Raw genomic sequence first — 27953 nt, forward strand, 5'->3', positions numbered from 1 at the left:
TGCTATTAATAGTTGAGGGTTTATTTTGGAGCCTACAACTGTGTTTAAGCTATTATCTCAATATCTTTGCTGATTTCTTGCAGGTATTTTTTTTTTTAATTTGTGTATGCTTATAGTCCCACAAGAAGGAAAAGCAGCTACAATTCATTAGTGAAAATACAAAGAAAACCATCTGTATGCCTGGCTGATTTGATTAATTAAATATGAAAACTGAAGAGATAGGTAAGTGAATTTTATTTTTATTGTCAGTTCTGAATTTTCTCCTTCCTTCTGCTTCTACCCCACCCATTGAGAAGGGAAGAAATACAATATTGATTCATTTCTTATGTGTGTGATGTATACATACACATATATTTACATTTATATATAGTTATGCAAAACATTCTACATTAGCCATATTCTAGAAAAATAAGCAAGAAAAATTAAAAATGCTTCAATCTGCATTCTGAATCCATAAATTCTCTATCTGCAGGTGGAGAATATTTTTTATAATGATGACTCCTTTGGAATTGTGGTGGCTCATTGTATTTATTGGAGTAACTAAGTTTTTCGCAGTTGATTATCTTTATAATATTGCTGTTACTGTGTACATTGTTCTCCTGGTTCTGCTCACTTCACTTTAAAATAATTAATATATGTCTTCCCAGGCTTTTCTGAAACCATCCTTTTCATCACTTCTTACAACATAATAGTATTCCATCACATTCATAGGCAACCAAGATTTTTCTACATCTCTATCTTCAATTCATTTCCCTCCCGGTTTGACTAAAGTTATAGAATAAATATACCCTAGAATAAACATACCAGAAAAAGAAAAAGAAAAAAGCAGTCCCTGAGGACTTCCTCTTCTCCTCTCCAGGCAGTTTCCCCTAATGGATTCATTCTGTCACAAGAGTAAAGAAGGTTCTTTCTAATAAAGCTAATAGTTTTATAAGGGACAAGGTGGGGTGGGATGGGAACACTAAAGTTTAAAATGGCTTTAAAAGGATCGGGTAGGGCTCTAGGGGAGGGTGGGTAGTGAAATGGACAGCAATCCTCACCCTTTCCGTCCTCCCTGAATGTGTATTGTTGTACCAACTTTTCCCGGCTCGTGGCGCTGTGACAAGCGTTATCCCCCGGGCAGTATTAAAGTACTAATTTAGGCTACCACTCAAACCACCTCCCTGAGACTGAGTAGCATTCATTGAATTTGCGGATTTTATGACATCCCCCTTAGTATTACTATCACTTTTTTCTGTGCCTGACATTTAAATTACACTTTTGTGTGCAGACACACACACACACCCTTTCGTGACCTCACCTTACCCCAAACACACGCCCCTACACCATTCTTTCAGCTCTGCAGCCCCAATCTACTCTCCCTTTAGCGTTTTACTCTGCCCTTAGCAAAGTGGATTGGCTAGAAATCGGCAGCACCTGGTTGAAAAGGTTGGGAGACGAGAGGTGGAAGGGGAGGGGGTGTGAGGAGGGAGGAGAACCGAGGGTTGGGGGAGGATCAGAGGGAAACGGAAACCTGGAGTCTGAGCTGGGTGAACAGCGAAGAGGATAGAGCCTTCTGCCAACCTCTGAGGGATGATGTAAAAATTTGCCATCTGATTCTTTTTTTTCCCATTTTTTTTTTTTGCATTCTATCCTTTCGTGAATAAATCATCAACCATCAAAGCTATTCTCTGCTAACAAGGAAGATCATGATTGAATGAATCCTGTCTTTCCACAATAGGTAAGCCAAAATAGGCTCAAAGATAACAAGCTTGTGCAAATCTGTAAAAGACATTCAGTTCGGTAGCTACTATTCTCTGGGCTATGCCACTGTATGCATTTTCTTCTCTGGTGAGAAATATGGTGACCGAAACATAAAGGCAAGGGGGAAGCCAGTTATATAACATAAGGGAAATCTGTTTCCTGCGGTTTTCGGTAAAGCAACTGAAAACTCCACAAGAGAGGGAGGTCAGAGAAAGGGGCTTCTGTATGTGATTATTCCAAAGAAATCTGGTAAAATGAATTTATTTCAATATGGTTTGGAAAAGGCTGAGTACATGGACTAAATTCAGCGACTGCATGTTGTGTATTTATTTCGTAACCAGAAAAGTGATTTTAAAACCTTGTCTCTTCTCTCTTCTTCCTCAGAAGGAGGTGGAGGAAGAAGAGTGAGAGAGAGAGAGAGAGAGAGAGAGAGAGAGAGAGAGAGAGAGAGAGAGAGAGAGAGAGAGAGAGAGAGAATCATTAACTGGTATCATGCAGTAAAGACAATATGTAGTGTGCCATTGCTAATATGAAAAGGTGAAAAAGCAACTAGGATTTCCCTGAAAGCCAGAATAATCAACCTAAAAAAATCCTTCAGATAAAATTAGCTGTTTGTACCATTATTTAAGGGGGGGGGGGAGGGCAGAAAGGATGAGGAAGTGAACAATTTCTGCCTCCTTTCAGATGCTAAGCGTCCTCTTGGAAATACCCTTTACTAAAATTACATAATTTAGTAATTTTTATAGTAGCAGGCTTGAAAAAGGCCACTTAAAAAATCCATGGAAGACTGTGTCACTACAAAGCTGTCTGGAGTTCAAATTATGGGAAAGATATCTTCACTGTAGTGGAAATGAAAAGGTTAGGGAAAGAGACTGGTCCTAAATCCAACATTCTAAAATACTAAAAACCTTTTCTATTGTTGTGGAGGGAGACTTCTGTTACCTTAATAGATTGACTTGCTATTCATAAAAGTAGGATCAATTCCCAGAAAGCATGATATTATATGATGTAATAAAACATCATGTAAATACATAGACCATTTCCTTTTCTATTTTTCTTTTTCTGACTGAAAAGGAAGTGGAAGATTGCTGCTCAGTAGGGAGCAAATGAGCTATTTAGAAAGGCAGACTCAGTGTTCTCAGGGCTGTGTTAACTAAGCTTTGCCCATTTTGTCTTGAGCTCTGTATCACCATGACGACTGGTGTGGGAGGAGGTGGGGGAGAGAGTGGGGAAACAGCTCAATTACATGGAAAACACAGAACAAAACTTTCCTAGCATTAGGCACACACACAAAAAGTACAATGTCCCCTTCTCTTTATATATTTCACTGACACCTAACAATGATATGAGAGGTGAAGTTCTGAGTTTGCCTGGCCCCTGCACAGCTTTAAACTTTGCCTAAGAGCTTTGATCGCTTTTAGGGGACAGTGTTTCTTGTTTCAGCACCAGGGCCAGAGCACAGGCGATTTCTCTGAGGCCAACAAGCTAAATTGATGGGAGGATAGTCTTTGCAGACCACTCTATGAAAAGGGGAAAACAATGTCAATGTCTGTAAAGAGTGAGGGAATCTGATTATAATAGTACCTAGAAAACTTGCTTTCATAACTTTCATAGCCAACTATGCATCAGAATAGCTATTAAAAATCAATAACAATGAAACAGCAAAAAAAAAAAAAATTAAATAAATAAAATAGTTCCCTGGGGGGGGGAGGGGGGGGGGGAGAGAACATAAAGAAGATCAGAACCTGACCTAAGAGTTGGGATGTTTAAACCAAGTCCCATCAGCTTGCATAAATCATCAGTTCATTTCATGATCTCTAGTTTCTGCCTTGAACTTTTTGGTGCAGATGGCAGAAAAGCATCACCTCGGTCAGTGGTGAACAGATAATAGTCATGTTTGGTGATATGTGACAGAGTAGGGAAGGAAAATGATATATGTGCCAGTTGATCCTGGAAAGATGCTAAACCAACCACAAATATAACAACACCTCAAAAGAGAAAGTGTATTAGTAAGGTAGTCAATGACAGCCTCAAGCTGTCAACCAGAAGAATCTGAGCAAATTCCTGAAATTTTCAGTTCTCTGAGAATTAGAAGGGTAAAGGGATATTTGCTAATAGCTCCTTATATTATTGACAACATCCATATTTTATCTGGATGTCTCTCTTTCTCCCTCCTTCCCCTTTCTTATTTCCCATGTGTTGAAAGAAATTAAGGAAATATAGTGCAGATATGTGGAAACTCAGTTCCAAGTAAAACTCCTCCAGAGGAACATTCAAGTCTTAGGAGGCATACTTTAGATTTTAATTGTGTTTTGTTCAGCATTGCTTACAAAGCTATTTTCATACATAAAAGTTCCATAACTGTTTAGAAATGCTGAGGAAGCTATAAAACTTATTATTGAAGAGCCTTTAGTTGATGTGTATTATCTCCATGTAGACAATTTTTAATTTGGGGTGGGGTTTTTTGCCTTGTTTCTCAACTGAATGTGAATCTTATGATTGCCTTTCAAATTGTTGTGTATGGGGAATATAGGGAGTCCAGTTTAGAGCAGTAACTTAAAAGACTTGCCCAAATTTTTTGTTATGATTGCTAGTGCTGAAAAAAGTATCATTAAATAGCTTATGCCAGACTTAGGAACACAGGCTGTCAACATTTTTCACAATTTTGTGGATTTCATTTCTATTGACTGATGAAAAGCATATGATTAGTTTAATTATTTAATGGACATGCAAGTCAAAGTATAGATGAATATGTAGTAGAGAATAGACTAGATTGAATGTTGTGAACAAAAGAACAAATTGAATACATCGAGCCAGCTTTTGGTTTACCTACTACTCTGAAAGAGAGAGAAGTGGTGTTTAACTCAGAATATAAAAACATACAAGAAATCAGTGAAATGACAAGTCCAGTATCTCTTCATATACCTTCTAAATTGGTTGCTTTTTGGAATGATGTAGATATGTCTATTTAAACTGAGCTTTTGACAGAGTTTTTAATCAGATAAAGTATTCTAAATCTATATCTGCACAAAACTGCATATCCTTTCATTTAACAGATGAAGAAAGACACGAACAATAATACAGTTGGTCAAAACTTTAATGCCATCTTAGATTGAGCCAAGAATTACATAAGGTCCAGTCCCAGGTAGATACTAGGTTTTTGTCAAGTTTAGATTGTAAAAATTATAATAAATAAGGTTTAGGAACTTGAAAAATAAAATGTTTTCATTTGGGTAGAAAACTGAATTTTAAAATATTTTAAAAATATGTTTGTATGAAATCATAATAGCAACTATTCCTACTGAGGTACATTGTACATATACAAAGTGTTCCTATATATAATCTCTATACTGTCTTAGAGCATTAATTCTGAAAACTAAATGAATTAGGGGATAGAGTATTGACTTTGGAGTAAAAGGAACTCATTCCAAATCCAATTTCTGATGACTGTTATCTAGTTGACTCTTGGACAAATCACTTTATCATCTTGGGCCTCAGTTTTCTTTGTAAAAGGAAGGGGTTATCTAGTAATCATAGCTGTGTAGGTAAATGAGATGAACTCACACATAAAATAGAAGAGATGGCAGGATGGATTAGAAAGCAGAATCCAAAAATAAGTTGTTCACAGGAAACAATTTAAAGAGGTATATACAGAGTAAAAAAAAATAAGGGGCTTGGAGCAGAATTTATTATGTTTCAGCCAAGGGGAGAGGAAAAACAGTACTAGCAATAATGATCTCAGAAACAAAAATCAGCCTAATTAAAAGAGATAAGCAGAAAAACTCTATTTTGCTAAAAGGTACCATAGACAATGAAATAATACCAACACTAAACATACATGCACCAAGTGGTTTAGCATCCAGATTCTTAAAGGAGAAGGTAAAGGAATTAAAGGAGAAAATAGATAGTAAAACTACACTAATGGGGGACCTCAACATTCCACTCTCAGAACTAGATGAATCTAACTATAAAATAAATAATGAAATAGTTAAGGAGACAAATGAAATTTTAGATAAGTTAGATATTATAGAACTTTGGAAAAAATCAAATGGGAATAGAAAAGTCTATACCTTTTTCCTCAGGTGTACATGGCACTTTTACAGAAATTGACCATGTATTATTAGAACATAAAAACCTCATAACTTAATGCATTAAAGTATAGATATCAAATGCATCATTTTCATACTATAATACAATAAAGTGCATTGAATAAAAGACTGTGAAAACAGATTAAAAATTAATTGGAAACTAAAAATGAGTGGGTTAAGGAACAAATCATAGAAACAATCACAAATTTCATTAAAGATTATGACAACAATAGGACAGCATACCAAAATGTATGAGAGCAGTACCTAATGGAAATATTATCTCTTTCATTACCTACATCAATACAATAGAGAAAGAAGAGATCAATGAATTGGGCATGAAACTTTAAAAAACTAGAAAAAAAACAAATTTTAAAACTCCATTTAACCAAAACTTAAAATCCTCAAAATCAAAAGAGAGATTAATAAAATTGAAAATAGGAAAACCATAAAACTAGTAATTAAATTAGGAACTGGTTTCATTAAAAACCATAAACTATTCATTAATTTAATTTTTTTTAAAAGAAGAAAACAAAATTACCACTATCCAAAATGAAAAGGGTTAATGCACCATCAATGAAGATGAATCTGAAGCTATTATTAGGAGTTATTTTGTCCAGTTGTAAGCCAATAAATCTAACAGTATAAGTGAAATATATGAACATTTGCAAAAACATAAACTGCCTTGATCAACAAAAGAACAAGTAGAATACTTAAATAGCACTATCTTAGAAAAAAGAAATTGAACAAGTAATAACTGAGCTCCCTAAGGGAAAAAAAGTCCACAAGAGGTAATTATGGGAAGATGGTGGAATAAGGCATGCAATTACCTGGCTCTCCCAAATTCTCCTGCAAGCAACTAAAAATAACACCTTAAAGTGATTTTTAGGGTAGCAGAAATAATGTAAAGTCAGGATAAAGCAGTCATCCAACCTAAGACAACTTGGGGAAATGTTAGGAAAGTTCTGACCTACCAGGGTCTGGATTGAGTGAAGGGCAGATACTGATGCATGAACAAACAGCAAGCCCTTGGGGCATCTCTGCACATCTGTTGTACTTGAGGCTTTGGGAACTTTCACCCCACTAATGGAATGTTGATACAAAGGCTGGTCAGGGAAAGGCTGAGGGGATCTTTCACTGGCACTGGACATGGACTCCAAGTGCATTGATCACATGCAGTCCCAGACTGTGACTGTGGGCAAAAAGGAGTGTGTACAACCAGTGAGTGCTGAGTGTGGTAGGAGAAAGGCAGGATCCTGATGATTTTGGTCACTTCTAGGTGAGCAGAATCCCTTGTTTTGGTTTTAGGTCAGAAGGGTGAATTGATATTTGTGGCAGATAGAGGGACTTCAGGCATTGGCCCTGGTTACAGTTCAGAGGTGGAGAGAAATATTTGAGGTTAATCATAGATCAAGGTTTTAGCCAGAAGAGCAGTGGCCACAACTGTCCTTTGATCATAGAACACTGGAAAATCCAAAAATGCAAAGACGCCTAGATAGAGCTCAGAAAAAAAAGTAGTATGAAAAAATGGAAGCCTGAGACATTATCCCTCACACCCTAAAAACAGAGCCTGAACCTAACATAAAGTGAACAGCCAAAAAATAGTCTGTTTTTTTTAAATGAGTAAACAACAGAAAAAGAACCTAACTATAGATAGAGAAGACTCTAAATTTAAAACATCTACTTATAAAGCTTCAAAACAAAATATAAAATGGTCACAAGCCCAAAGAGAGTTCATGGAAGAGCTTTAAAAGGACTTTAGTGTCAAATAAGAAAGGTTGGGGAAAATTGGGAAAAATAAGAGTTATGCAAGAAAATCAAGAAAATTGTGAAAAAGTCAGCCAATTGGAAAAAGAGATACAAAAACTTTTGGAAGAAAATTACTCCTTAAAAATTTGAATTGGGCAAGGAGAAACTAATGACTTCATGAGATATCAAAAAACAACAAAACAAAATCAAAAGAATAAAAAAAGATACATGAAATATCTCATTAGAAAAAACAACTGACCTGGAAAGAATTGTTAGACTACATGAAAGTCATGATTTTTTAAAAAGAGTCTGAATACTATTTCTTTGAGAAATTATTAAGAAAAATTGTCCTGAAGTTCTAGAATTAGGGGGGGGAAGTAAAAATTGAAAAAAAAATCCACTAATCAACACCTGAAAAACATCCCAAAATGAAAACTCACAGGAACATCATAGCTAAGTTTCAAAGCTCCCAGGTCTAGGAGAAAATATTACAAGACATTAGAAAGAAACAATTTAATCCAGACCAGAACTGAACAGAAAATTCTGCTTACAAATATAGGAACCAGGAGAAAGATAACAAAACAAACTTGAAAGACTAAGCACAAAAGATTTAATAAGGTTAAACTGTTTACTTTTTATAGGGGAAAATAATATTTTAACTCAAGAATATTATTATTACTAGGGAGTTCAAAAGGGCATGTATAGATAGATAGAGGGCTTGAGCTTTAGTCAATTATGATGGTATCATCCTAAAACAATAAAATTGGGTATGGAGAAGTAAAATGGAACAAGTTATATTATACAAAATAGGCATGCATGTAATAACTGTTACAGGAGAAGGGAGTATTGGGAGGATGATGGGTATTGTGGGAGCCTTGTTCTCATTGGAGCTGGGTTAAAGGTAAATAACATACATCTAGTCTTCTCAACTTACAGAGGGCAAGGAGACAGGATAAGGGAGGGACTCAGAAGGGTGTGAGGATCAGGGAGGCAGTGGTCAGAAATAAATTAGACTTCTGAGAGGGATAAGATAAAAAGAGAGAGGACAAACAGAAAAAAATACAACAAATAACTATAACTTTGAATGTGATTGGGTTGAACTCACCCATAAAATGGAAACATATCACAAAATACATTAAAAACCAAATTCTGATAATATGTTGCTTACACATTTTAAAATGAGAGATACACATAGAGTAAAAATATATGGATGAAGTAGAATTTATTATGCTTCAGATTATATTAAAAACAGCAAGGCTAGCCATCATGACTTCAGACAAAGTTAAATCTAACACAAATTTAATTGAAAGAGATATGCAGGGAAAATACATTATGATAATTATATATAATATTATATATAATATATAATAATATATGCTAAAAGGTACAGTTGATAATGAAGTAATACCAGTATTAAACATATGTGCAACAAATACTAAAGCATCTAAATGTACAAAGGAAAAAGTAAATGAATTTCAGTTGGAAATAGATAGCAAAGCAATAATCATGAGGGACCTCAATTTCCCCCCTCATAACTAGATAAATCTAACCAAAGCAAGCAAGAAAGACAGAAGTCAAGAAGACTAATAGAATCTTAGATAAGTTAGCTATGGTAGCTATCCAGAAAGAATTGAATGGGAATAGAAAGGAATATACCTTTTTCTCAGTGGTACATAGTCAAATGCAGAAAGCAGAAATATTAAGTGCATCTTTTAATATCATAATACAAAAAATTACATTAAATAAAGGATCATAGAAAAAGATTTCAAATTAATTGAAAAAGATTTCAAATTAATAATAATAACCTAATATTAAAGAATAAGTAGGTTAAAGAAAAAATCATTGAAATGATCATTTTATTAAAGAGAATGATAACAATGAGACAAGATACAAATTTTATGAATGCAGAGTAATCACAGGAAAATGTTTATCTATAAATACTTACATAAATAAAATAGAGAAAAAGCAGATAAACAAATTAGGTATGCAATTTAAAAAAACTAGAAAAAGAACAAATTGACCATCTCTAATTAAACACCAAATTGGAAATCTTGAAAATTAAAGGTGACATTAATAAAATTGAATGTAAGAAAACTATTGGATTAATAAATACAACTAAGAGTTGGTTTTATGAAAAAAAATAAAATAGATAAACCAATGGTTAAGATGATTTTTTAAAAGAGAGAAGAAAACCAAATTAGTTGTATCAAAAATGAAGAGTGAATATACCACTAATGAAGATTGAATTAGAGCAATAATTAAGAGTTATTTTGACCATTTATATACTAATAAAATGTTAAATGTAAGAATACTTACAAAAATAAACTGCCCAGATTAGCAGAAGAGGAAACAGAATATCTAAATAAACCTATTTTAGAAAAAGAAACTGAACACACTAGAAATGAGCTTGTTAAGAAAAAAGCATTAGTACCAAGTGGATTTACAAGTGACTTTTACCAAACATTTAAAGATCAACTAACTCCAAAGGTAAATAAATAGGCAATGAAGGAGTCCTATCGAATTCCTTTTATGACACACAAATATGGTGCTGATGCACAATTTAGGTAAACCAGAAAGAGTAAAAACATAGAAATAAAATTATAGACCAATTTCACTAATGAATATTAATGCAAAAATTCTAAATCAATTACTAGGTAGGAGACTACAGAAATATATCACAAAGATTATCCATTGTGACTAAGGGAGATTTATACCAGTAATGCAGGGTGGATTCACTATAAGGGAAATTATTAACATAAATGATTATATAAATAATAAAATAAACAAAAATTATAAGATTATATCAATAGATGCAGAAAAAACTTTTGACAAGATAAAACACGCATTCACTCATTCTTATTAAAAACACTTGAAATCATAGGTACAAATTTATTTTTCCATAAAGTGATGAGAAGCATCTACCTAAAGCCATCAGCAAGCATTATTTGTAACAGGGATAAGCTAGAAGCCTTCCCAATAACATCAGAAGAGAAACAAGGATGCCCATTATTGTCAGAATAATATTCTTTTCCTTTCTTCTTGAGGCAATCAGGGATTAGTAACTTGCCTGGGGTAAAACAGTTAGGAAGTATCTGAAGTCAGAAATGAACTCAGGTCCCTCTGATTCCAGCACTATTGCTTTTTCCACTGTGCCTCCTAGCTGCCTTTACTAACATAATATTCTACTAGGATTGCTAACAACAGCAATAGAAGAAGGAAAAAAGAAATTTAAGAAATCAGAATGGGCATTGAAAAAGTAAAACTATTTCTTTTTTGCAAATGATATGATATACTTGGAAAATCCTAGAGATTCAACTAAAAACATAGTTTAAACAATTATTAATTTTATCAGTGGAAGTAGATATAAATAAGCCCACATAAATCAACAGTTTTGTATATCACCAACAAAGCCCTGAAAAAAAAAGATTTAAAATAACCATAAACCATTTAAAATAACCATAAACAATATAAAGACAAAACCAGGAAACATATGAACACAATTACAAAGGACTTTTCACACAAATAAAGTTAGGTCTAAACAATTGGAGAAATATTAATTGCTCCTTGGCAGGTGGAGCCAATATATTAAAAATGATAACTCTATCTAAATAGATTTCCTTGTTCAGTACTATAACAAACTATCAAAAAATTTATAGAGCTAAAAATAATAACAAAATTTATAAAAGGTGAAAAAATTTCAAGGGAATCAATAGAAAAATTAATGTGAAGGAAGATGGTCCAGTTGTATAAGATCTCAAACTATATTACATAGCAGTCATCATTAAAAGAATCTGGCACTAGTTAAGAAATAGGTGGTAGATCAGTAAAATAGATTATGTGCACAACATACAGAAGCAATCTAGTGATTGATAAGCACAAAGATCTTAGCTTTTGGTATAAGAAGTAACTATTTGACAAAACTACTGGGAAAACTGGAAAACAGTTCGGCAGAAATCAGGTTTAGACCAACATCTTGCACTATATACCAAGATGGGGTCAAAATGGTTACATGATTTAAACATAAAGGATGCTATTATAAGCAAATTAAGACAGTATTGAAAATTTTACCTGTCATATCAATGATAAGGAAAGAATTTATGAATAAATGAGATAGAGGGATTGTAAAATTGATCATTTGTATTATATTAAATTAGAAAGTTTTTGCACAAACAAAATCAATGTAGTGAAAATTTAAAGGAAAGCAGAAAACCAGGGGAAAGTTTTACAAATTTCTCTAATAAAGGCTTCATTTCTCAAATATATAAAGAACTGAGTCAAATTTATAAGAATAAAAGCCATTGTGAAGTAAGTATGACTGACAATACATGAACCTTGATCTCATTGGAATTTTCTCAGAGGGGAAGACATGAAACTTAGTTGAGTATAGAAATCTGTCTTACTTTACAGGAAATTAGAAGGTGAAAGGGAAAAGGGATGAAGCTGATAGATGGTAGGGAGAATTGGGAAAGTGATGGTCAGAAGCACAAAACTTTTGAAGAGAGACAGGATGAAAGAGAGCAAGAAGCATAAAAAGAGGGGAAATAGGATGGCAGGAAGCACATGGTAATGTACTGAAAAAATGTTGCAGCAAGTTTCTCTGATAAAAGCAACAACTCTCAAATATATAGAAAACTGAGTCAAATTTATAAGAATGCATGTCATTCCCCAATTGAAAACTGTTCAAAGGATATAAACAGACAATATTCAGAAGAAATCAAAGCTATCTACATTCATATAAAAATGCTCTAACTCACTGTTGACTAGAGAAATGTAAATTAAAATAATTCCAAGGTAGGACCTCATACCTATCAGAATGGCTAATATGACAGAAAAAAAATAACTCTCCAATGAGAGGTTATAGGAAAGCTCTATTATTGGTGGAGTTGTAAACTGATCCAACTTTTCTGAAGAGCAACTTGGAATTATGCCCAAAAGTCTATAAAAGTGTTTATACTCTTTTACCCAGAAATACTACTTCCAGGTCTGTATCCCAAAGAGTTTTTTTAAGGAAGGGGGTCTATATGCACAAAAATATTTGTAGCAACTTTTTTGTGGTAGCAAAGTATTGGAAATTGAGGGGATGCCCATCAATTGGGGAATGACTAAATAAGATGCTGCAGTATTTGATTGTGATACAATACAATTTTGCTACAAGGATGATTTCAGGGAAAGAATTTGGAACTCAAAATTTTTTTAATGTTTAAAATTGTTTTTACATATAATTGTAAAAAATAAAATACACAAAATTTCAATTATTGTTAAAAGAATACAGTGTTGTTGAAAGAATTGTTAAAAGAATAAAAATGCTATCTGTATCTAGAGAAAGAACTAATGGAGTCTAAATGCAGAATGAAGCATAACTTTAACTTTCTTTTTTTTTGCAACATGACTAACATGTAATTATGTTTTGTATAATTGCACACATTAAAATTGATATCACATTTCTTGCCTTCACCTTTGGTAGTGGAGGGGGTGGGAGGGAGGGAGAGAACTTGAAACTCATTTTTTAATATTTCAAAATAAATAAATAATACATTTTAAAAATAAAATTAAGATGTTTCACTTGAAAGCCTTTGAAGTCTCCTCTAGCTCTAGATTACATAATCCTATTATTTCTTTTGGATCAGAAATATAAAGGCCATTTTTAGAAAAATTGTTCTTATTTCTCCAAATGCTACTTGATCCAGTTTCTGTCTACACAATACTAACTAGTTTATGTGTGTTTTTTAATCATTGATTCATTGATGCCTTGAAACTGTGTAAAAATTAATAAAGAGCTAAATATTTGTACTGTTCCAAATACAGTCTTATCATCAATTCACTTACCTAATTTTTGTTTGAATATTAAAATATCCAAGTAGAGCTAAATAGATTTGTTTATACATGTTGATATAGATACATGGAGATTAATTCGATCTGGATTGTCACATATTACAATAATAGTTGACACTTATGTAGTGCTTTAAAATTTGCAAGGCTTATTACATATGCTATCTCCTGTAATAACAGCACTGTGAGGTACATACTACATATATTATTATCTCTATTTGACAGATGAGGAAACTATAGCTCTGAGATTAAATCATTTGCCTGCTGTCACTCAACTAATTTCAGAAGCAAAATTTTTTAACCTATCTTACTGAGTCTACATCCAGAACTATCAGATATGTCACATTGCCCCAAATCTTTATGACTGGCACAATAACACACTTATATTCCCAGTTATGTAATATTTAGGTGCTTCTTTTCTTCCCAAGTGAACAGACAAGTACCACAATTTTCTTATGTAATACAGGTTTCCCACAGTCATAGAGATCCAGTTGTTGGTGAACAAGAAAATTGCACAAATGAACCTATGGATAAAGACCAATGTTGATAGCATCATCTCTTTAGGGAACTAAATCTGAATGAACAGGTTTCAGGATGAATGTGGAATCTCTTTATAGATCAAATTGTGAAACATCATTTTAAGATGCTGCATATCACCCTTTAAATAATCAGACAACTGCTCTCTCAGCATTGGCTCACTTGGCCAAATATTTTAGAGATAGATTGATTTTAAAATATTACCTGGACTTGCCTTTATAGATTCTACTAAAAATTGTTTTATAATATTATATGTATGATTATGACATTTGATCCTCATTGAAGTTTTATTTATGCAGTTCTGGACATTTGGATACTTGTAAATATCTATAATTTTTTTTTCAGTTTTCATACACATGCTTGACATAATAGAGACAAAATCCTAATTGGGTTGGGACCCTACTATGATTCGTGCCTTAAGATGCAAAGATCCTATTTTTAGAGTCCTTTGGGGTCAGGAATGTCAGAGTCCAAGAATATCACAGAAAGAACAAACTTAGAGTCACCACCCAACTATATTGGTTTAAGAGATCATTAGTAACTTTGGAGAGAGCAGTTTAGGTGAAATGATAAGGTCAGAAGCTGGATTGTAAGGGGTTAAGAGGAGAGAAAGGAGAATGAGAGAGAGAGACAGAGAGGGAGAGGGAAAGAGAGGAGGAACGTTTTATAGACAACCTTTTCCAGTTTAGCAACAAAGAAGAGAAGAAATATAGGGTGATATCAGGGATGAAACAATCAATCAAGTAAAAGTTTTTTTTTTTCAGGATAGGGGAGATAGGGGCATGTTTCTAGGCAGTGGGAAATGAGCCAATAGACAAGGAGAGATAGCAAATAAGTGAATGTGTAGGGATAACAGAGGGGCCGTCTGTTGGAAATGGGGGACTGCTTGAACAAGAGGAGGGGTTAACCTTGGTAAAGAGTAAGGCTGCTTCATCATGTATGACAAGGGTGAAGAAGGAGATAGTGACAGTAGGTATCTGAGTGGCAGGAGATGAGGAAAGAGGGGGGAAAGAGGAAGATCACAAACAAATGTCCTCAATTTTTTTCTGTAAAATATGAAACAAGGTTCTCAGTGGAAAGAGAGAGGGGAAAGGGAACCATGAGAGGTTTGAGGAGGTATGAAAACATTTGGAGACACAGACCAAAAAGGAGTCCAGGAAAGAAGCAGTTTATGATGAGCTGGGGTAGTCCCTGTGTGAATACGTGGGATCAATGTGAGAAAGTAAAGACAACTCCAAGGCTTCAAAACTAGGATGGTTGTGCTCTTAGCAGAAATAAGCAAGTTCTGAATGATACTAGGTGATGGAACCTGTGGTGGGACCAGTATCCTAAGCACTGGACCCCATGCAATTTAGGCTCGTTTTTCCTTAAAAGGTATTGAAAGCATTCGCAAGGTTTGCTTAAAAGACTAAAAGTTCAGGCTATTCATATCACTTCCTGGTTCCTTGAATACAAAACAACCATAGGAACTCTGGGAAGGGTCTGATGCTTGGCTGGTCACCACAATGAGCAACTCAGAGGTCAGGTAGCTTCATTCAACTACATCTATTTGGGATATTCTCAATATATATCCTTTTTAAAAATAATCTTCTCTTGCTATGTTTAAATAAATCTTTTCTTAAGTGAATGACTTCTAAGTATCTCATATCATTCCATTATTGAACATAAACTACTAAGAGACTGGCCAGCCCAGAATAGCACCGCATAAGACTTAAAGTACTACTCATCCCAAAGATATTAGTATTTTATTATGGAACTCCTATTGTTCGTCCTTTTTTTCTCAAAGAGGACCAATGACAGTAGGAGGGTGATGTCTTGACTTGCAAGTGAATTGGATTTAAGTGAGGCAGGGTTGTGCAAAGTCATCAGCCTCACTCTCTCCTCCAGAATCATCTGATTTTAGTGGCAAGACATAGGGCAAGATGACTGGCATGGCCCCAGTTGCAGTGAGAGACCCTGACCTTTTTAAGCTAAGGTCTTTCCCAGGTCTCCATTTGTCTGAGGTAACACCCATTAAGTGATTAAAGGTTAGGTAAGATCTGAGACAAAAGATAGCCTCATTGGACTTCCCAAAAGAATCAATCTGGGAAGGGAAGACCCTCAGAGTTTCTGGCCAGAACAGAAATAATTTCTATTTAAACTGTCTGAGTCATCAAAACCCAAACAATGAGCCAAGGAAGGCTTGGTCTGGGACTTATTATTGGCCGATCAGTGAGAGCCAGAGTAATTTCAGTTTAAAGGCACAGTCAAGTAGCTTAAGACCTAATGAACTCTAAGACCCAAAAAACATTATCTTAAATAGTGGAATTTCAGGATTAAAGGAAAGATAATTTTAAACAGGAACCACTTTTTTGTGCCACCTCAATCAATAGCATGTCCTTCCCAGACTCCTGGAAAGGACAATTTTGGCGGTGAATTCATATCAATAGAGCAGTCCAGGCCTCCATATGATATACAAAGATCTTTATTTCTCTGGTGGCTATTTTTTTTAAATTTCTATTGGCCCACAAATTTTTACTAATTCATCAAGTAAAAGATGTTTCTCTTCATAGTTCATTAGCTTAATTCTACTTTTAAAAATTAAATAGGGAAAATTCTTTAGAGTCTCTCTATTGAGTTTAGGAGAAATATAAGCTTCACAGATTGACATTTAAAGTCCTTCACAATCTTTGTCCTGGTTATCTTTCGAAAGTTATCTCACCATTTTCTCTTCATACATCCTCCATTCCAGCCAAGGTCACCTACTTGTTTTTCCCTTAAATTCAGAATTAGATCATACTCAGCACCCAATCTTTTACCTCACTCTTTGAACAAGCTATCCCCCAAACAATGGAAGGCATTGTCTTTTTATTTCTATCTCTTTGTATCCTAAGCATCTTCAAGGTTCAACTTGGGCACTAACCCCTACAGAAGTCCTTTCCTGATCTCCTTAGTGTTCTCTCCTGTTTCAAATAAGCTTGTACTTTCTTATCATAGGATCCCAGGTTCATAGATACAGAACAGGAAGTGGCCTTAGAGGACACAGTTCAATCCCATCATTTTATTTTAACATTAATACTACTGTGCTATTTTTTTGGTTTAAAAATTTGAAATCTCTTCCAATCCTTTTAATTTTTCCAATCCAATATTTGCCCCTTTAAGTACTTTAAAATTGATGAGTGGGTGCCTTTAAAATTATGTCAACTCCAATAGGAATTTCTTCAGTATGTGTTTGGTCAGGTGACTACCCTTCCCAGCATCATCTTCTAAATTGGCATTGCCTCTTCCAAACATATTGAATCAGTGCAAAGATGGAGAAATCCAAATACTCTTTTATTATTGCAGCTGAAAGAGTAGATTGCCACAGAAATTAACGTTAAGCTCATTTTGCATTTATTTCTTCCTCTTCTTTCAGTTTTATTTACAAATACTCTTAGGACAATCTGGTTTATTTGAATTTAGCTAATCTCTCTGAAGTTTTGTTTCCTGCTCAAATGATTTCAGCTGATTCGTGAGGCAATATTATTCATACTCTCCTATCACTCTCCTTTATGATGTTTTACAAATGAACTTGTACTTTCAATCAGTGTTTTACTTTCCAGCCTTGTGTCTCTGCTTCACAAAATCAATTTTGTGTTGTATGAAGCAGATTCTAATCCAATCCAATTACATTAAGTGCTTTTTATATGACAGGTCCCATGCTAACCATGGGGATACAATTATTAAAAAGAAATAGAGTATCTGCTCTCAAAGAGCTTACAATCTCAAGGGGGAGACAACACACAAAAGAAGGAAGAAGTGGCTGGGGCATCTTGTTCCATAGAGTTGAAACCAGGCAGGGTGGCATGTGTAAAATGGAGTGAGCTGAGGGTCCAGTTTCTGACCTCTATAAAGGAAGGTATTGGGAGGTGTTTGGTACTTCATCCTCAGGCCCTCCAATCAGAGAGGAGAGAGAGTGAGGGGGGTCTTATCAGTCAGGACTTGAGTCAGCATGGCGACAAGTTTAAAAGGGATTAGCTTATCCTGGGAGTAACATCTTGTTCTTCGTTGTTGAAACAGGGCTGAGCAGAAAGTAGAAAGTGGATACAAGTTTTCTGTGTGCTTTCAGTTGCTTCATTCACTGTTTTGAATTGATTCAACTTTTCTATGAAATGCTGATAGTTGCAACTGGCCTCTGGCCATGCCCAGGAGACAGAAAAACTTAACGGAGGAAACTGATCTGTTGGATGGGTAGTGAGTGACTCAGACCACCAGTTTTTCACCTTACCCTGACTTTGGGAGGCTAAGGAGGGGAAAAAATGGGAATATTAATAGAATGGCAGAGGAATCCATTGCAAGTGTAAAGGTTCCTTCAAGACATGATCAACTAGTAAGATAAGCTAGAAGAAGCTGTCAGAGAGTTAAGATTGTGAGAGGCTGCCAGTGAGAGGAGCAGAGCCAGACAGGGATTTGTAGCCCTGAGGTCAGAAGAGCCTATGAGAGGATCAAGATTAATATTGTGAGGCCTTTTCACTTCCTTTACTTTCCTTCCTTTCACTTCAATTCTCCCTTTTCCTATTATTAATCAAAGTAGCCAAGTATGTAGGTTAATTTGCAACTTATCTATTCCTTTTGATTCAGGTTTTTTTTTTTTCACTTACCTTTTGTTTTATTTTATTTTTTGCTTTTTGGAGGGGGGAAAGTAGGGCAATTGAGGTTAAGTGACTTGCCTAATGTCACATAACTAGTTTTTTTGTGAGTGTGTTAAGTGTCTGAGGCCAGATTTGAACTCAGGTCCTCCTGACTCCAGGGCTGGTGCTCTATTCACTGTGCCACCCAGCTGCCCCTTTACTTACCTTTTAAAAACCCAATCTGTGTCATCTTACATTTAATTATCTAAATGAAAGGGAGAGAACTTCCTGTTTAGAAAGATGCCTAGATATGGGCAACTGCCTTGTTTTTGTTTTTTTAAAGCAATTGGGGTTAAGTAACTTGCTCAAGGTTACACGGCTGGGTATTTCTGGGTGGGTGCTAAGTGTCTGAGCCCGGATTCAATCCCCAGGTCATCCCGACACTGGGGCCAGTGCTCTTACTCGCGGTGCTACCTGGCCACCCCGCAACTACCTTTTTTTGCAGATGTTGAAACCCAGAGAGATGAAATGATTTTCCCAAAATCGCAGTGTCAGTCATGGAATTCAAACCCAAGTCCTCTAGCAACCAAATTCAATTTTTTTTCGACTGTACCACACTGCCTGACTTATTTCTGTACATGTTGCACTCCCACAAGTAAAATGTAACCACCTCAAAGTATTTTTCATTTTAACTACATTTCTTTGGCACATAGACAGCACTTGGGACACAGTGTGGTTTTAATTAACATTTGTTTAATTGAATGGAGGAAAACCTCACATTGTGAGCTTACCATCAGTATGCTAAACTTTCTCATTCAAAGGTGAATTTTACTTTCTCTGTATTCTCAGAGTCCTAGTGGGTTTTTTCCTGCCACCATTAGGAAAAAAAAATAAAAGGAAAGATACAGAAATTCTTATTTCGTTTACTAGTTTGTTTAAAATACTTTTCAATCTAATTTCACTTGTAGGTTGAAATATGAAACCATCTCTGGGAATCTTCCATTTCTTTACTGATATGATAACACTGACCCAAAAGCAGTCTTAGAACATGGAGATTCACTGAGGACTGGAGTGTCACGAATAGATTGAGGAAACAGAAAGGAAACTCATTGAACACATTGTAAAATATTCATTCTTAATTTTTTTAAAATGTTAAAAAATTAAATTTAAAAGATTTTAATTTTGTAAATTGTCATCTTGTGAACTTTGTTCTGCTCTTGGCACTACACTTAGAATACATAAGGTGTGATGAAGGGAAAAGTGCTAAGAGTCAGAATCTGTGTTTGAATCCAGGTTTTGCCATTTATAAACTATGTGACCTTGATCAAGTCACTTAAAGTCTCTGTGCCTCAGTTTCCTTATGCATAAAATGAAAGTGTTAAAATAGATGACCTCTAAAATTCCTTATAGCTTTAAATTATTTTTATTCTATGATCAAATAAAATATATTTTTGCCCTCAAATAGCTTACTTGAGAACTTGTACACAGTCTTTAGTGAGGGAGTGAAATCACAAAATATACTTTTCATGTGTTTAAGGAAAATTTGTGTAGCTTCAGGTATGGGAATCGTGGGCAACCAGAAGTCTATTGCAGCAATCTAGAAATTAGTATATGAGTAAAAAATACTTAAAAGGAAAAAATCAATAGACATAAATGTTAGGAGAATACATAAGGGGAAAGGAAACTTGTTATCTTTCAGAAAATAAGACTTTTCTAATTATTGCACTAATAACTTTAAGTTCTATTTTCAAATCAGTTAATATTTTTGAAACCTTAGGCAAACCACTAAGAGCATATCTCCATTAAAGACAAAAAAAAAGAAAATAGTTATTTATTGTCTGTAAATTTTTATTTATTTTAGCATTCTTTTTCATGTTTTGAGTTCCAAATTCTCTCTCCCCATCACATTCCTCCCCCATCAACTGAGAAGGGCAAGCAAATGGTATCAATTATGAATGTGAAATCATGCAAAACATTTTCAAATTTTCCATTTTGCAAAAAAAAAAAAATTAAAAGCAAAAAACAAAATTTGGAAATTATACTTCAATTTAATCTCAGAGTTCATCAATTGTCTCTCTCTGCCATGGATTAAATTTTTTCATCATTAATTCTTTGGATTATTATATTGTCTTGAATCATTGTATTAATCAGAGTATCCAGGTCTTTCAAAATTGATCATCATTACAACATTGCTGTTGCTGTGCACAATGATTTCTTTGTTCTTTTCATTTCACTTTGTATCAGTTCATATAGGTCTTGCCATGTTGTTGGTTTTTTTTCCTGAATCCACCCCCCCTCATCAATGATAAAATAGCACTCCATCATAATCATATTCCATAACTTCTTCAGTCATTCTCCAATTGATGGCATCTCCTAATTACCAATTCTTTGCCACTACAAAAAGAGCTGCTATAAATATTGTTTTACATATAAGTCCTTTTCCTTTTAATTTGCTCTCTTTGGTATACAGACCTGGTACTAGGATTGGTAAAGGACTGTGCAGTGTCTTATAGCCTTTTGGGCATAGTTTCAAATTGCTGTCCAAAATGGATGGATCAGTTCATAACTCCACCAACAGTTGAATGAACTTATTTTCCTTCATCTCCTTCAGTATTTGTCATTTCTGATAGGTGTGAGACAGTGCTTCAGAATTGTTTTAATTTGTATTTCTCTGATCAGTATTGATTTAGAGCCATTTTTTAAAATGACTATTGATAACTTTGATTTTTTTTCTTCTGAAACATCCTGTTTATATCCTTTAATGATTTCTCTATTAAGGAATGCCTTAAGGAAACTCTGGTTAGATTAGTTTTAGAAATATCAAGTTCAAAGTTGTCTTCAGAACATACAATTTGAAATGTGTAGTAATCAACTGATGATATAAGAATGAAGCTCAAGGGAAACTGGAGTTGCATATGTAGTGCTGAGAGTCATGTGCATAGAAATGATATTTAACCCTTTGAAAGCTGGGGATATTACCAGGAGAAAGGGGAGAGGGCATACAGCCTTGGACAGAACTTTGTGGAACACACAGTTAAGATACTAGATGTCTTCTGAATTCCTTTCCAACTCTAAGATTGTGATTTTGTGAATTCTACCACTTCCAATATAAATAGTTCTGTGTTGAAAAATAATTGAAAAAGATGATCCACATGTTTTGATGTCAATGAAACAGGCTTATACTGGGAAAAGCTCCTTTCCAGAGTTCATATTTCTAAAGAAAAAATTCAAAGTAAAAGTAACTAAGAATCATTTAAAATTTTACTATGAGGTCTTATTGGAATGACTTTTAAATTTAAACCAATGCTTCTTTACTAGTCCTGCAATACTACCAGCTCTGAGAAGCTACAGTACTCTCAAGTCCAGCCAGTGGCTGAAGGTGGAAAAAAGACTGCAGCTGCCCATTGAAGAAAGAACACCAGGGGACCAATGTATTAAGCAACCCCAGTTCACCAGGAGAGCCTGATGAATAGGTAGTGTAGTCAATGAGCAAACTGCTTGATCCAGCCCAGCAGCAGATTGGCCCTTTCAGCCAAGATAGTACACAACTGGAAGAGCAGTCCTGCTGAGCTATCAGTACAATGGAGACACCAGACCCTACAAAGAATATGTCTTTACAATTTATCACCAAAGCAGTGGAGTGCATATTTTGAGGAACTTCTGGAGAGAGAAAGGACATTGAGTCTCAGTAGTCCTGAAGTTATGAGTTGCTTTGACCATGTGTGTCCCCTATATGCATGCTTCTTGTGCCCACTTTTTTTTCCTCCTGGACTCTGTATGAATATATGGGAGAGTGCACCACTGATGTTTGAGGGAAAATGCTTTATAACGTCTGTTCTTGCTATGCTATTTATGTGAATTCCTTTGCAAAAAAAATTTAAGTAGGTTTACTACCTGATTAAAATGAAACACACTAGTGAGGTTTCATGACCTAACATATAGGAGTACTACTACGCAGTATCACCTCTGGGGACATTATTTGCCAGTGGTGGTGTGAGTTGGTCAAATGAACCCCAAGAGCTCACCTCAAAGAAGTGACTCAGATGGAGGGAATCTTAAAGCAAGTAGAAGGGGAAGATAATCAGATGTCAGACTAGTGGGGAGATAATTTGGAGGTCATAGAGGAACCTGAATCATCTCGTATAACATTTCATCTGCCTAGTCCCTCCTAGTAGAGGGAGCCAAAACCAAAATGTAAATAATACAAAGCAAACATATTACAATTTTAATAGACAACAGAGATAAATAAACCATAGTTTTCTGAAAAGTAACTAATAATGTATTTTGTTTAATGCATTATTAATTAATTATATATTTAATAAAATAATAGCTAGCATTTATATATCACTTGCCATGTGCCAGTCACTATACCAAGCACTTTATCATTATTATTTCTTTTGGCTCTCACAACAATATTGGGTCCTCATAACAACCCTAGGTATATTATTATTCCCATTTTACAGATGAGGAAACTGAGGTAAAAAGGTGAACTGACTTGTCCAGCATCACACATTTAGTGTCTAAGGTTAGATTTGAAGTCCGATCTTTCTGACTCCAGAGACCTGGAGTGAATACTCTGCCCTTCTAACTGCCCCATTATATACTGTGTAGCATAACATCTAAACACTTAAAGAAAAACAAAAAGTAGACAAGACGTAACATACCTCAATGAATGCCTTTCATTTCTAGATAAACATAAATAAAAAAACTCACAATCAAATGTAGAAAAGCAGAAGTACTACAGATCAAAATGCAATAAAATGAAAAAAAGTATTAAATCAATTGTAGACCAAATAATCTTATCTAAGAAAATTGGTGGAACAAAGAACAAATCATAGAAATGATAGATGATTTCATTAAAGATAATGACAATGATGAAACAATATGTCAACAATTTTGGAATGCAGTCAAAGCAATCCTTAGAGGAAATTTTATATTTCTAAACACTTTTATCAACAAAAGATGGAAAGAACAGATCATTGAATGGGAAATGCAGCTAAAAAATTAGAAAACCAACAAATTTAAAATGCCAATTAAATACCAACATAAAAATATAGAAAATCTTGAAAGAAATACAATTGAAAATAAAAAAGAGAATAAATGAATTATATTAGAAGCTCTTTAAAAAAAAAAACAAAAAATGACTAGCTACTTTGATTAAAAAGAAGAAAACTAGAGGGGTGGAGCCAAGATGGCAGAGTAGAAGCACAACCTTCCCATGGTTCCGGCTTCCATCTTCCCCAATCCATGTAAAAAAGGGGACTCTTAACAAACTTTGGAGCTCTAGAACCCACAAAATGACACAGAGAAGCTAACATCCTGCTGAGGACAGCCCAGCAGGCCAGCAGGAATCCAGCGCAGTGCTCTGGGAGCCCAGCCCAGCCCCAAGCCAAGGCCTTAGCCCAAGGGTGGGCCTGATCAGCCGCCTGCCAGAGGAACTCCAGAACAGCAGCAGATGTGGTCTTTTTCAGATTTATCATCACACACATGCTAAGGACAAAGTGAGAGGTCAGTGCAGTCTGGACTTTGGGACCAGTAAGTGGGAGTGCGTGGTTGGAGAAGCCACTGAGATGCTGGCACAGCCAGCCAGTGCCACATGGCACCTTCAGCTCCTGGCCTGCAGAGTGTAGGGGGACCAAGCACCAGTCTGAGGGGTAACTACTCTTGCTTTAACCTGCTTGGATCTGTATTGCAGTCTAGGGTGGAGGTCCTGGGGTGTGTGTCCAGCTGGCCAGAGCTTGTGAAGACCTCAGAGAGGGCACCCATCTAATACCCCCGGCAACTGAGAAAACCCCAGCATTTGGGACGAAAGCTCCCCTGTCTGGAGGCAGACTCCTACTGTGGCAAAAAAAGCCCCAAAGTCAAGTAATTGAGTGTCAAAATGAGCAGACAAAGGAAACAAAGCAGACAGAAGATTCCAACATTACACTCCTATTTTGGGGACAAAAAGGAGCAAACCATGGAACACGAGGAAAACAGTGAAGTCAGAACTCCTGTACTAAAAGCTTCAAAGGAAAATACAAGCTGGTTACAGGCCATGGAGGACCTTAAGAAGCAGATAAGAGAAGTGGAGAAAAATTGGGAAGAGAAATGAGAACAATGCAAGAAAATTATGAAATGAGAGTCAACAGCCTGACTGAGGAAAATAATACCTTAAAAAACAGACTGATTCAAATGGCAAAGGAGGCTCAAAAAGGCAATGAGGAGAAGAATGCCTTCAAAAGCCAAATTTGCCAGATGGAAAAAGAATCTCAAAAGCTCACTGAGGAGAATCATTGCTTCAGAATTAGATTGGAGCAAATGGAAGCTAATGACTATGAGAAATCAAGATGCTGTTAAACAGATCCAAACAAATGAAAGAATAGAAGGCAATGTGAAATATCTCATGGGGAAAAACCACTGACCTGGAAAATAGATCCAGGAGAGATAATTTAAACATTATTGGGCTACCTGAAAGCCATGACCAAAGTAAGAACCTAGAAATCATCCTCCAGGAAGTTCTCAAAGAAAACTGCCCTGATGTTTTAGAACCAGAGGGCAAAATAGAGTTTGAAAGAATCCACCGATCACCTCCTGAAAAATATCCCCAAAAGAAAACTCCTAAGAATATTATATCCAGGTTCTGGAATTCCCAGATTAAGGAGAGATTATTACAAGCAGCCAGGAAGAAACAATTTGAATATTGTGGAAACACAATCAGGATAACACAGGATCTAGCAGCTTCTACACTGGTGGATCAAAGGGATTGGAATATGATATTCTGGAGGTCAAAGGAGCTGGGATTAAAACCAAGAGTCACCTACCCAAGAAAACTGAGTATCATGTTTCAGGGGAAAATATGGTCATTCAGCGGAATAGAGGACTTTCAAGAATGCTTGCTGAAAAAAAACCAGAGTTGAATAGAAAATTTGACATTTAGATACAAGAAGCAAGAGAAGCATGAAAAGCTAAACAGGGAAAAGAAATCATAAGGAACTTATCAAAGTTGAACTATTAACATTCCTACATGGAAAAACAATAATTGTAATTTATGAAACTTGTATATATATATACATACATATATATATATTTCTATATATGAAGATACATGGGCATATGAATACATATGTGAATGTGTGTATATATGTTTACAGGCATACATAGATAGAGGGCACAGGACCAATTTAACAGGAAGAGATGATACTTTAAAGGTGAAATTAAGACGTGAGAGGAATATAATGAGAGGAGATAGGGAGAGACAGATTGGGGTAAATTATCTCATACAGAAGAGGCAAAGGAAAATGGTTACAATGGAGGAAAAGAATAGGAAGGCAAAAGGGAATGGGTCAACCTTACTCCCATTGAATTTGGCTTGAGGAGGGAGTGAAATACCCACTAAATAGGGTATCTCACCCTCCAGGAGAGTAGGGGGGAAAGGGGATGAGAGGGGGGATGATAGAAGGGAGGACAGGCTTGGGGGAGGGAAGTTGGAAGCACCCACTTTTGAAAAGGGATGGCATCAAAGTAGAGAATAGAACAAGTGGGAGGTGGGATAGGAGGGAGGGAAATATAGTCAGTCTTTTACAATATATCTACTATGTTATTGTTTTGCATTAGCCACACATGTACAACCTATACTGAATTGCTTATCTTCCCAGTAAGGGTGGGTGACAAGGAAGGAAGGGAATGAATCTGGAATTGAAAATTTTAAAATCAAATATTCAAATATATATATACCATTATTAATACCATCTTACATGTAATTGGGAAATAAGATATACAGGCACTGAGGCCTAGAGATCCACTGGAAAAGTCAAAAGGGGTATAGGAGAAAATATGGGAGAGAGCAGATTGGAGGAGGGGATATCCTGTGTGACTGCTATTTTGGGGCAGTGGGTAGGGGAAAAATGGGGAGAAAATTTGTAACTCAAAATCTGGTGGAAACAAATGATGTAAATCAGAAGTAAATAAAGCATTAAAAAAAATTAAAAAAATAAAAATAAGAATTCAGCAACAAAAAAAAGAAAACCAGATTACTAACTATAAAAATGAGAAAATTCATAACAAATGAAGAAATGGTATTATTAGAAACTTTTTCCCAACTATATGCCAATAAAGCTAACAATTTAAATAAAATAAATGAATATTTACAAAACTATAAAATACCAAATCAGAAACAAGAAACAGAAATTAAACAACCCAATCCCAGAGGAGGCAACTGAACAGATCAAAATGAACACCTAAAGAAGGAAACATAACTAAATGTATTCACAAGTGAATTATGCCAAACACTCATGGTGTAGGGGCTGTTGATGGAGGACTAGTACCTCTGGTGAGAGGGCTTACCAAGCTGTTTTCAGGGCTGCTCACCTACCTTTGGTGTCCACCCTTACCCAACTCTCACCTGTGGCTTCAAGAAGCTGTAACATATGTGGAGGTCACATCCCCATGAAACTCTAGACAGATGGGCTAAACCAGGTTGAAGGTAGACTACAGGCCTTAAACCTGTTGGTGAGTTAAGAGAATGCTCACACCATGCATGTGAATACTTTCCCTGGCGAAGGGATGGATGAGAACGATTTGTTCCAATAGCCACGAAGGTGACTGAAGCATTGTGGAGCATTGAGAGCTCGGTCAGACATTGAAGATGCCAGGGTTATCCTCTGCATCTCTGGCCATCACCAATCATCCTGACTTTTGACTTGCCTTTATATTTCAATGACTCTCTAAGAGAGAGTGAGGCTGATTACTTTGTACAATTCTACCTAACTTAAATCTCACTCACAGGCAAGTCGAGGCATCTCTCAAAAGTGATGTTACTGGTCATCAAAAACAAAGGATAACAACAACAAAATGACAAACACTCAAAGAGCAATTAGTTCCAATGTTTTTTTTAAAAAACTGTTAGCAAAAGTAGTTATCCTACTGTCAACCTGAAATAAAGAAATTCCCACTACCAAATTTGCCATTATAGAATCTTTAATCAAGGCAATAGAATTACTATTCAAGACATGACCCGACATTGAAGTCCTAGAATGTCAGAGAGGGGCATCGGAGTTTTGTGGAAGCTTGGCCTTGCAGAGCTATTACATAAGTGGTTTTGCATAACAACTGAAAGTTCTTAAAGAAGCCCTGGGAGGCTTGGGAGTGGTGACATCTGATCACAACATGAGGCAGCAGATGCAACTACAGGGGGTTTTCAGAGGTATCACAAAACTGACTCCAATCTGTCTTTTCCTGTTCCAAACATGGGGTCAGGGACAAGTAGCCCTTCTGATGACTACATTCAACACTACTAAGTTTCTTGTAGGATATAAATATGATCTTAATGCCTAAACCAAGGGAAGGAAAGAGAGAAAGGAAGAAAGAAAGAGAGAAAGGAAGAGGGAAAGGAGGAAAGAAAGAAAGAAAGAAAGAAAGAAAGAAAGAAAGAAAGAAAGAA

General features: G+C 35.5%; 1 protein-coding gene across 1 annotated transcript in view; it reads left to right on the top strand.

The window, feature by feature from the left end:
- The first annotated feature begins 1506 nt into the window (after positions 1-1506).
- Positions 1507-27953, top strand: part of KCNJ6 (potassium inwardly rectifying channel subfamily J member 6) — a 254528-nt gene continuing 228081 nt past the window's right edge. The window contains exon 1 of the mRNA XM_069075019.1: positions 1507-1720. The gene's annotated coding sequence lies outside the window, so the exon portion shown is untranslated. The remainder of the gene's footprint in view (positions 1721-27953) is intronic.

Source organism: Petaurus breviceps, unplaced genomic scaffold (genome assembly GCF_028583685.1).
Source record: "Petaurus breviceps papuanus isolate PSGF00001 unplaced genomic scaffold, PetGlider_PUasm1.0 90897, whole genome shotgun sequence".
NCBI lineage: Eukaryota > Metazoa > Chordata > Mammalia > Diprotodontia > Petauridae > Petaurus > Petaurus breviceps.